The 10,984-nt window shown below is 41.1% G+C and overlaps 1 long non-coding RNA gene across 1 annotated transcript in view; it reads left to right on the forward strand.

The window, feature by feature from the left end:
* The window catches only part of LOC126074098 (uncharacterized), a 46,737-nt gene extending 36,940 nt beyond the window's left edge, over window positions 1-9,797 (forward strand). The window contains exons 3-4 of the long non-coding RNA XR_007516905.1: window positions 5,910-6,033; window positions 9,758-9,797. This is a non-coding gene — a long non-coding RNA (uncharacterized LOC126074098). The remainder of the gene's footprint in view (window positions 1-5,909; window positions 6,034-9,757) is intronic.
* Window positions 9,798-10,984: the final 1,187 nt, after the last annotated feature.

The following is a 10,984-nucleotide window of genomic DNA, read 5'->3' on the forward strand; positions in this document are numbered from 1 at the left end:
TCACCAAGGCCATATTTTCCAACTACCGATCCTTCTTCTTTGTTTCCTACTTTTGCAATCCAATCACCAGTAATTATCAATGCATCTTGATTGCATATTTGATCAATTTCAGACTGCAGCAGCTGATAAAAATCTTCTGTTTCTTCATCTTTGGCCCTAGTGGTTGGTGCATAAATGTGAATAATAATCGTATTAACTGATCTTCCTTGTAGGCCTGTGGATATTATCCTATCACTGACTGTGTTGTACTTCAGGATAGATCTTGAAATGTTCTTTTTGGCAAGGAATGCAACACCATTCCTGTTCAAATTGGCATTCCCAGCACAGTAGACTATATGATTGTCCAATTCAAAATGGCCGGCCAATACCAGTCCATTTCAGCTCACTAATGCCTAGGATATTGATATTTTTGCATTCCATTTCATTTTTGCCAATTTCCAATTTTCCTAGATTCTTACTTCGTACATTCCAGGTTCTGATTACTAATGGATTTTTGCAGCTGTTTCTTCTCATTTTGAGTCGTGCCACATCAGCAAATGAACATCTGAAAGCTTGACTCCATCCATGTCATTAAGGTCGACTCTACTTTGAGGAGGCAGCTCTTCCCCAGCCATCTTTGAGTGCCTTCCAACCCGGGGGGCTCATCTTCCAGCACTTTATCAGACAATGCTCCACTGCTTTTCATAAGGTTTTCACTGGCTAATGCTTTTCAGAAGTAGACTGCTGGGTCCTTGTTCCTAGTCTGTCTTAGTCTGGAAGCTCAGCTGAAACCTGTCCTCCATGGGTGACCCTGCTGGTATCTCAATACCGATGGCATAGCTTCCAGCATCACAGCAACACGCAATCCCCCACAGTACGACAAACTGATAAAAAAGACATTGAAATCCATGTGAAATTGTTCACTACAGTTTAGTAAGTAAACCCAGCTAAATGCATGTGTACCTTGCTTACTGTAAGCCCGTGCTTACTGGTCATGCTGTATGTACTTACATATACTGGATATGCATTATATCTAGGGTATAAAAACTTAATTGAGAGTGAGATTAGAAAAAATTCTAGAAGATGTCTCCTTGTGGTGCAATAAAGGAACTAAAGAAACAAAGGAGAAAAACAGAGTTCTAAAATATTATTTTTCCTTGCCTTGGCTTAAAGTTACTCCTGAATAATTATGACTTGATCATTCTCCCTTATGATGTCCACTCTTTTTAGGTTGTTCCCAAAAAACTACCAGTTTTTTCTGGTCTTTCACTTTGCCATTGAGGAGATCAACAAGAACCCCTACCTGCTCCCCAACCTGTCCTTGGGTTTTGACCTCTACAATGCCATTCCCAGGGACCACAGAACCTCAGAGAGTGCCCTGTTTTGGCTCTCGGGTGGGAGGCAGATTCTCCCTAATCACAACTGCCGGAGACAGAGCAAATCTGTCGCTAGCATTGTGGAAAGCAAATCAGCATCCTCTGCAGAGGTTGGAACACTGCTGGAGCTCTACAAAAGCCCACAGGTCAGTGGATTGTGAGCTCTGGAAACATAAGATCAGGTAGTGTCAATGGCATTCCCTGCTGTCTGATCAAGGGAAAGGAGGAAGGAGGGTTTATGTATTCCTTGACTGTTGTCCACAAATTCCAATGAATTCTGAGGATTGTGAGCTTATAGCTTGTGCCATGAAGGAGGATGAAGGAAGGGGAAGGAGCAGTGCTGTGTATCCTTTGAAGCTCAGCCCAGATTACAGCTCAGGACCAATACATCCACGCCAACTTCTGGAAATATAATCTGCTCACCTTCAACAGATAGCTGTGTGCCTTGTCGAAAATGCCCCAGGCAGGGAACTTCCCCAACCAGGATAAAACCCTTCTCAGGGGACAGACAGAGGCCAATAAATAATTGATGTGGGGGTAAGGCCTGGCCCTGTAGTCCGAATATGGTATATTAATAAAGTCCCCAACAATCAGTTGAGATGCAGATGCAGCTTTCTTATGGTTCAGCTTCTCCCTCTGTCCAATCCTGCTTTTCTCATGTGCCCAGAGGTGTGTCTCCTGAGGGCACTCCCATAAACTTTCCACATGCCACTCTCCATATCAAAGTCCCTTTCCAGGGAACCTGATCTAAGACAAGCAGCAGTCAGAAAGAATTAAGGCCAAAATAAGATTGAAAAAAAAAAACCATTGCTGTCGAGTCACTTCCAACTCATAGCGACCCTACAGCACGGAGTAGAACTGCTCCACGGGGTTTCCAAGGAGCGGCTGGTAGATTTGAACTGCAGCACTTTTGGTTAACAACCATGTTCTTAACCACTGTGCCACCAGGGCTCCAAAATAAGAGCCTTACGTTATGAGAATTCTGTGATGGAAAAATCATATTTCGAGACTCAGAGTTTATAATTGTGCTCCTCAGGATAATCTACAGTATGCTGAGGTATTAAGTTAAATCCAAAATATCAAGGGTGTAACAGGAAATATTTATTATCAGGGTTCATATCCAACATTGATCGCTAGGGAGATGGGCCTCAGTTACTAAGCCACAGGCTTAAAGCTGGTGGAAACACTACCATCGTGCAGGTGCACCAGCTGATATTAGTGCCTTCTTCTGTTGACCTGCAGGAGATGATGAGCACACGGAGATCTTCCACATCATCTTTTATGCTTTAGCCTGAAAGTCACACCAGGGGTTACACATCATGTCCTGAAAGCAGGGAGGCTGGAATATATGGTCTTCTGTTTGAACAGAATGAAAAAAGAACTGTGGAGTGTCCAATGCAGTTTCTTATTTTTCTTCAGCAGATATTCCATTAATTCCCCCTTCCACAGAGAGAATTCTCTTACTCCCTCTCTAATGAAGACCACTGAAATCCCATGCAACTCAGATTCATGACCTTTCTTTGTTTCATGTTCAGGTCACATATGGTCCTTTTGATCCTATTCTGAGTGACAAAGACCGGTTCCCATCACTGTATCCGATGGCCTCCAAGGATGGCTTTCTGGTCCATGGAATGATCCAGTTATTGATGCATTTTGGCTGGACCTGGGTGGGGCTTTTTGTCTCTGAAGATATGAAAGGGGAGCAGTTCCCCAGGACCTGGAAGCAGAGATAGTAAAGGAAAGTATCTGTGTGGCCTTTGTAGAAAAAGTCTCTGAGATCAGGAGACTACACGAAGTCAGTACGTTGATGTTGAGAGACAGGATCAGGGATTCATTAGCAAATGTGTATATACTGTATGGTGATGCTGAGAGTATCAAATTTATAAGCTATTTCACAGAAACTTATTTAATCTCTGGAAAGGTATGGATCATGGAAGAAAACTGGCATAATCTTTTGCATGACATCTATGGAAGCCTCTTATTTTCACATTGGGAGAAGGCAATCCCTGGCTTCAGACACTTTGTCAAGGGAGTGAACCCATCCAGGTATCCAGAAGACTTTTACCTCAGGAAAATCTGGCTTCAAATATTTAATTGTTTGATTGTCGGGACACAATGTGAAGAAATCGAGAACTGCCCACCAAATGCTTCCTTAGAGTCGGTGCCAGTCTCTCTGGGCATGATGAACTTGTCTGATTCTAGCTATCCTGTCTATAATGCTGTATATACTGTGGCCCAAGCCCTCCATGAAATGCTTCTGATTAACACAGAAATGGGATCTACAGGAAATGCAGAGGGACCTACGCTCCTCCCCTGGCAGGTACATCTCCTCCAGAGGCAGGATTTGTATTGTTCACCTAATGGCATTGGTGGTATTCTATTGAGGCACAGCAGCATGACCAGGCTTGTGACTCATGGTCAATAGGATCAGGCAAAATGAATGAAAGATTGTTCCCAGTGGATATACTGATAAGTGCAATTTTTGAGTATCAACTTGGAAAACCCTGGTCATGGGGTGTGGGGAGAAGTTCAGTTAAAGACCATGCAATAACAAAATGGTTATCAGAAAAGTTTCTTAAGGCCTAATATGTAAGATATGACCCAACCACAACTCATGCGAATTCACAGGTAGGTAAAAATGGGTCAAGTCTTTATTTCTCCCTGGGATACATACATTCCCCTTCCTTGGTATTCTAAAATGTCTTTGGGAAATGTTCTTTTTTTGAGCCATACCTGGTGACACTCTGACAAGTGCTTTATTTATTTTTTCTTACCAAACCTGCGATATCATGGGAGCGGGGGTTATAGTCCCAATTTGACATATGAAAACCCACACAATACATGTAAGATTCTGGGATTAGCTAGGATGAAAATGGATTTGTTGGGATGTTAAAATCTTCATTTACACCAGTTTTAATGAAGCCGCGAGCAGACTTTTTTGGTCAGGGTTGGATCAAAGCAAACATGTAAGCCAACCTCTAGATGGTGTCATGATTGGATTTGATTAGGCCTCCATTATTCTGGAGCCCTGGTGGCATTCTCCCTTGAGACCATGAGATGGTGGGCACACACAAAAAAATCAGCAACTACCATAACAAAATCCTGAGGGTAGAGAGGTGGGGAAAGAAGAATTAATTGGTAGGTATGAGCCCTCCATCTCTAATTTGAATGCAATCCTGTTTTAAAATTATGCCTCACCTCTAGCTTCATCCATTTATAAGGAATATCCAATTTACAAACAGCACTGGGGACAATATATTCTTGGATGAGAAAAAAAACTCTATGACACGGTATGATATTGGAAACCCTGTGAATTTTACTGGTGATTTTAGCCTGCTGATTAAAGTCAGAGAGTTTATCTTCAGTAATCCACACGATCAAGAGTTAGTCATCAACAAAGAGATGATAGAATGGCCTGTTGGATTCAAAGAGGTATGACATCATCTCAAAATTGGACGTATACATTGTAGCTTTATCTGAACAGAGCCATGAGAGGCGATTGAGTTGGCACCCTGTTAACCCAGGGCTAAATTTATGATATTACTTTCACATATTATACGGCTGCACCTCTGGGAAGAGTAAGTTTATATGTGTAATTGTTTGATTGTTTTTAATTTGGGTTCGATTAGGCGTTAAGTATTGGAATGCATACACTGAAGGGAGGTAATGGACCTACTTTTTAAATTTTATACTTGGTTATCCTCCTTATATCACAGAAGAGTCTTAATCATGCATGCTCCAATCCCTATGTTTAGATGCACTGTAAACACAGATAGAGTCTGGATTTCAGCGATCTCTTTATAGATTTCATCCTCATTCTTTTTTCTATCAGTAATTTCTCTATCGAGAAGTCATCATTGTTTTGTTTATCTTCTGAAAGCACTGCCCGTCATTTCATCCAACTTACTACAGTTTATCAATCTTGGGCAGTTTTGTGGATGTTTGTACAGAAGTGATACTTCCACTTTTAAGGTTTCATTAAATGCCTGACAAAGGGGTACTATACCTGAACTCATGAACTCAGATTTGGATTAACCCCAGTATCGGGTCCATAACATCCACTCATCGTTCTTTGCTGGTACACTTCAATTTATTTATGTAGGTACCTCTAGTAGGAAGTCTATTTATCACATTGTTAAATTCTTCCATGTAATACCTAAACTCTTATATCCAGTCAAGTATGGGGGCATGGTAAAATTATCCTTGGACATACAAGGCCTCAGAATCCTTATGATACAGTGACCTACACTGAAAGGACTTTAAGATAAAGTAGCAAAAAACAAGGAGAGAAACACTCAGGGGATGTTTCAGGTGATGATGTATGAAATGAAAGTCACCAGCTACTTCGGTAAAATTTTGATTGTATGTGTAACCAGTTAAAGAAAGAGGAAAAATATTATTGGTAATTTATATTTAGAGATCTAGGTAATATCAACAGGATGGAGCTGGAAAAGTGCCAGAAAGTGTAATAGAAGATCCAATTTCTTGCTTATTAGTGGACAAACTGCTAATAATGTGCAAAGTAATAACCAATGCATCCTTGTTTCTCTGCAGACTCCTCAATCTGTGTGTAGCCAGAGCTGTGGTCCAGGATCCAGGAAAATTCCAGAAGAAGAAAGGCCATTCTGTTGCTTTATTTGTACAATTTGCCTAGAGACAGAGACTTCATATCAGACAGGTATGAATGTTTATGACTGCCCTCTAATAACGCCAGCCCTCGCGCCATTCTCTCCATGAAAAGGACAGGAAGGGGAAGTTGCAGTGGGGTCCTAGGCCATGATTGTCTTCTGTTTTTTCTTTCACTCATTCATTCACCATATTTACTTTTATACCTAATATTGCTACAACATTATGGGAAAGGAGTAGATCTTTTGTACACTATTGGAACTAAATTGGTGTTAATTCAGAATAGATTGTTATAAAGTTAAGACGATAATCGTAAGCTCTAAGGTCACTACTAAGGAATACACTAAAATATACGCTGAAAAAATACACAAGAGGTAATCTAAATAGTTGCAAGATAAAAATCAATTAATCATGATTATGTATACATGTTTTTTGTATATATGTAATTATAAAATACATGCAGAAAAATACACAAGAGGGAATCAAAATAGTACACAAGAAAAAAATATATGAATCATTAAAAAAGACCATCATGTGGGAATTCTGGAACAAAAAAGGCATACGATAAGTAGAAAACAAAAAGCAGAAGTCTTCTTTTATCAATAATTACCTTCCATATAAATTGATTAAACTCTCCAATTAAAAGGCAGTGATTGGCCTAATGGATTGAAAAGAAAAAAATAAATGATCAAATACTGCATATAAGAAACTCACATACAGTGAGTTATAAAGACACACATACGGTGAAAGTGACAGGGTGGAACATTGATAATCCATGCAAATATTAGCCAAAAGAGGGCTGGAGCTGCTATGCTAATACCAGACAATGTAGACTTTGAGCAAAAAATCATTACAACAAAGAAGGACATTATATATTCATGAAAAGGTCAATATGTCAAAGGATACACCCCTTATTATTAAAACAGAAAAGAAATATAAGAAGGCATTGTCGTTTGCTTCTGCAATATCCATCCTTCATACCTTCCCACCAAATCCCAAAGAATGTTCTGGTATCTATCTCTGTACCCCTTAGCACAGTTGTTAGGCATTTGTCTGCTAAGCAAAGGGCGGGAAGTTTGAATTCACCAGCCACTACCTGGAAACCCTATGGGGAAGTTCTACTCTGTCCTATAGGTTTGCTGTGTGTAGGAATTGACTTTACTGAAACAGGGTTTTTTACCCCATAGCTTATGAATCTTGTGCGAAGTTAAACCAAAGTTCAGAACTAGTTATAGCCCCTACTGGTCAATGTGAATTCCCAGCACCTTAACCTGTGTCTTAGACTGGGTTCGCTAGAGAAGAAAAACCAATAAGGTGTATAAATATATGCATTTATATCAAGAAAATGGCTCACACGGTTGTAGAGGCTGGGACATCCCAAGTCTGTGGTTCAAGATAGAGGATTCTCCTGATGCACATAGCCACAGAGACTGGCGAACCCAAGATCAGCAGGTCAGAGAGCACGGCTCACACTCACAGGCTGTGAAGACTGATGAATCCCAAGACCAGCAGGCAAGACCACAGGAAAGCTGCTAGCTCAAGTCCCAAGAATCTAAGGTCATATGAACAGGAGATGAACACCTGCCGGATCCAGAATGAGTAAAAGCCCACAAGTCTTGCCAGAATATCCACTTATATTCAATGCAGGCCACACGCCCGAGGAAACTCCCTTTCAACTGATTGGTTACTCACAGAAGATCCCATCATGGAGATGATCCCATAATATCAAGTCTCATCATGGAAGTCATCACAGCATCACAGGACTCTCAAACCACTGAGAATCATGTCCCAGTCAAGTCGACACACAGCCTTAACCATCACAGCCAGTAACTGATTTAGAAAAAAAAGGGGGGAGGAGGGAACCTTTATGGTTAGAAACATCAAGAAGAACAGTGCTAAATTGTTTTGGGAAAGATAATCCTCACACTTCAGAGAGCTACATGAATCTTCTTTCTGTCTCAATCTGAGTGAGAATAAGGAAACTTTTAGACTTGATTATTCCATGAAAATACTGTCAACTATGGCAGTACAGGGCCAATCATCAAGAATACACTGGGGACAGCAGAGGAAATGGTTGTGACAATCTTAGTGCTTAACAATATAATAGACCTTTTTTGTACCATTAGCTGAAGATTCAGTTTGACTGGGTTTTTTCTTACCTGCAGCTGAAAGCATTCTCCCTGGATCAGGAATAAACCTAAAAACCCACTGCCACCGAGTCGATTCTGACTCATAGTGACCCTGTAGGACAGAGTAGAACTGTCCCATAGAGTTTCCAAGGACTGCCTGGCAGATTCGAACTGCCGACATTTTGGTTAGCAGCGGTAGCACTTAACTATTGCGCCACCAGGGTTTCTGGGTCAGGAATACAGAATCTTAATCTGGTGTGTCTGAGTATTAATCTGAGGAGGTCAGTCTGCACAAAGAAGGCAAATGTAAACTTGGTAAAATGAAGAGCTTTTGAAACTGAAATGCCGAATCTTTGCTTTTTCTCCAGATGCACAGCAATGTGTCTAGTGTCCAGCCCATGAGTACCCAAACAGTGAGAGAAATCACTGCCTCCCAAAGGTTGTGACTTTCCTGTCCTTTGAAGATTCACTGGGGGTGACTCTGGCCTGCATTGCCTTGTGCTTCTCTGTTGTCACAGCTGCGGTTCTGTGGGTTTTTGTGAGGCACCGAGACACTCCCATAGTCAAGGCCAACAACCATGCTCTTAGCTACATGCTGCTCCTCTCCCTCCTCCTGGCTTCCTCTGCTCCTTACTCTTCATTGGCTGTCGCAACACAGCCACCTGCCTTCTCCGACATCACATTTGGAGTTGTGTTCACTGTGGCTGTTTCTACTGTTTTGGCCAAAACTCTTACTGTGATTCTGGCATTGAAGGCCATGAAACCCGGAAGAACCATGAGGTGGTTGCTGGTTTCAGGGGCTTCTAACTCTGTGGTTGCCATCTGCTCTCTGATCCAAGTGATTATCTGTGGTATCTGGCTGGGTACCTCTCCCCCTTTCATTGACATAGACACACACTCTGAGCCCAGACACCTCATCGTTGAGTGCACTAAGGGCTCAGTCACTGCCTTCTACTGTGTCCTGGGATACCTGGGATCCTTGGGCATGGGGACTTTTTCCTTGGCTTACGGCGCCAGGAACCTGCCTGATACCTTCAGTGAAGCCAAGTGTCTGACATTCAGCATGCTGATGTTCTGCAGTGTTTGGGTCACCTTCCTTCCTGTCTACCACAGCACCAAGGGGAAGGCCATGGTGGCCATGGAGATCTTCTCCATCTTGACCTCTAGTTTGGGGCTACTAGGTTGCATCTTTGCCCCAAAGTGCTACATTATTCTAATAAAGCCTGATAAGAATGCTTTGAAAGAACTAAGGGACAAAATAGATTTCAGGGGAAAGATGTGGTCTAAGAATTTCTCTCACTAGTGCCTATCTGGTTTTTAGGCTACCGAACAATAAACCAGATGATTTTGCATCCAGATGTTAGAAAATAGTTGAAACTGCTTTACTTCTTTACTTTGGAACAAGTTCTGCCTCCTTTAGTTCTGGAATTCTTGTGTACAACATTTCTCAGCCAGCCTTCATGATCACAAATGTGAATGTTATCTCAGATTAATGGTTATCCAGAAAATGTTGTTTGTGCATTAATTACTACACTTCCTTTAGTCAACTGAGAGTCGCTGTAAACAATCATGTTTTTTGGAAAATATTGAAGTTGTACTGCGGCTTTCTATTCTATTCTCTTCTGAACCCTTTGTTGTTGTTTTTAGGTGCTGTTGAGTTGGTTCTGACTCACGGAGACCCTAGGGACAACAGAATGAAACACTGCCTGGTCTTGCACAATCTTCATGACCATTGTTATGCTTGAGCCTGTTGTTGCCACCACTGTGTCAATCCATCTCACTGAGGGTCTTTCTCTTTTTTGGTGATCCTCTACTTTACCAAGAGTGATGAACTTCTGCAGTGTCTGGTCCCTTCTGATAACATGTCCACAGTATGTGAGATGAAGTCTAGACATCCTTGTTTCTAAGAAGTAATCTGGCTGTGCTTTTTCCAAGACAGATTTGTTTGTTCTTCTGGCAGTCCATTGCATATTCAGTATTCTTAGCCAACTCCATAATACAAAGGCATCAATTTTTTTTTTCCATCTTCCTTATTCATTGTCCATCTTTCATAGGCATATGAGGCAACTGGAAACACCATGGCTTGGGTCAGGCACACTTGACCCCTTTAGAGATTTTAAATGTTAACTGTAGGTTTATAATATATTTAGTATATTCCTGAATTCAAGAGGTAATTAGTTTACATGTCTTTCACAAATGTATCATCTATTATCCATAAACTTGTTATTACAAGATTTTTGCCCCACTGTTTTAAATGGTATCTTTATCACGTACTGAATTCTCACATATATGTGGATCGGTTTCTTACCTACATGATTTCTTCCTTCTATTGATAGATTTTTGTGTTTGTGCTTATTTTTCGTCCAAATACCAGACTTGATGGAACGGTTTTATCATTGAGGTAGAGTTATTATAACATGCAATGAACCATTTTGATGTTAAATCAAAATCAGTGTCAGTTAATGAACCCACAATGTTCTGTAACCACCACCTACTTCTAGAACCTGATTATCACTCCAGAACAATACACATTGCCCGTTAAGAGGTTACTCCGAATTCTTCCCTTCTCCTAGGCCTTGGCAACCATCAATCTTCTGTTTGTTTCTATGGATTTGTCCATTCTAGATATTCCATGCAAGCATTTTTGTGGAGGTGGAGCCAAGATGGCAGAATAGACAGACACTTCCATCGAGCCCTCTTTACAACAAAAAGCTGAAAAAACAAGTGAAACTAAGACAGGGAGCAAAGGCCCTGAGATCAGAGGGCGCCTGTTTGAAAAATAGCAAAGAGATTGGTGTGGTTAGAGGAGAAGCAAATCCAAGAAAAAGAGACTATATTATAAGAGAGGTAATGGGGGTTGAGTGTGGAACCTAG

This window comes from Elephas maximus, chromosome 3 (assembly GCF_024166365.1).
Source record: "Elephas maximus indicus isolate mEleMax1 chromosome 3, mEleMax1 primary haplotype, whole genome shotgun sequence".
In the NCBI taxonomy this organism is placed as follows: Eukaryota; Metazoa; Chordata; class Mammalia; order Proboscidea; family Elephantidae; genus Elephas; species Elephas maximus.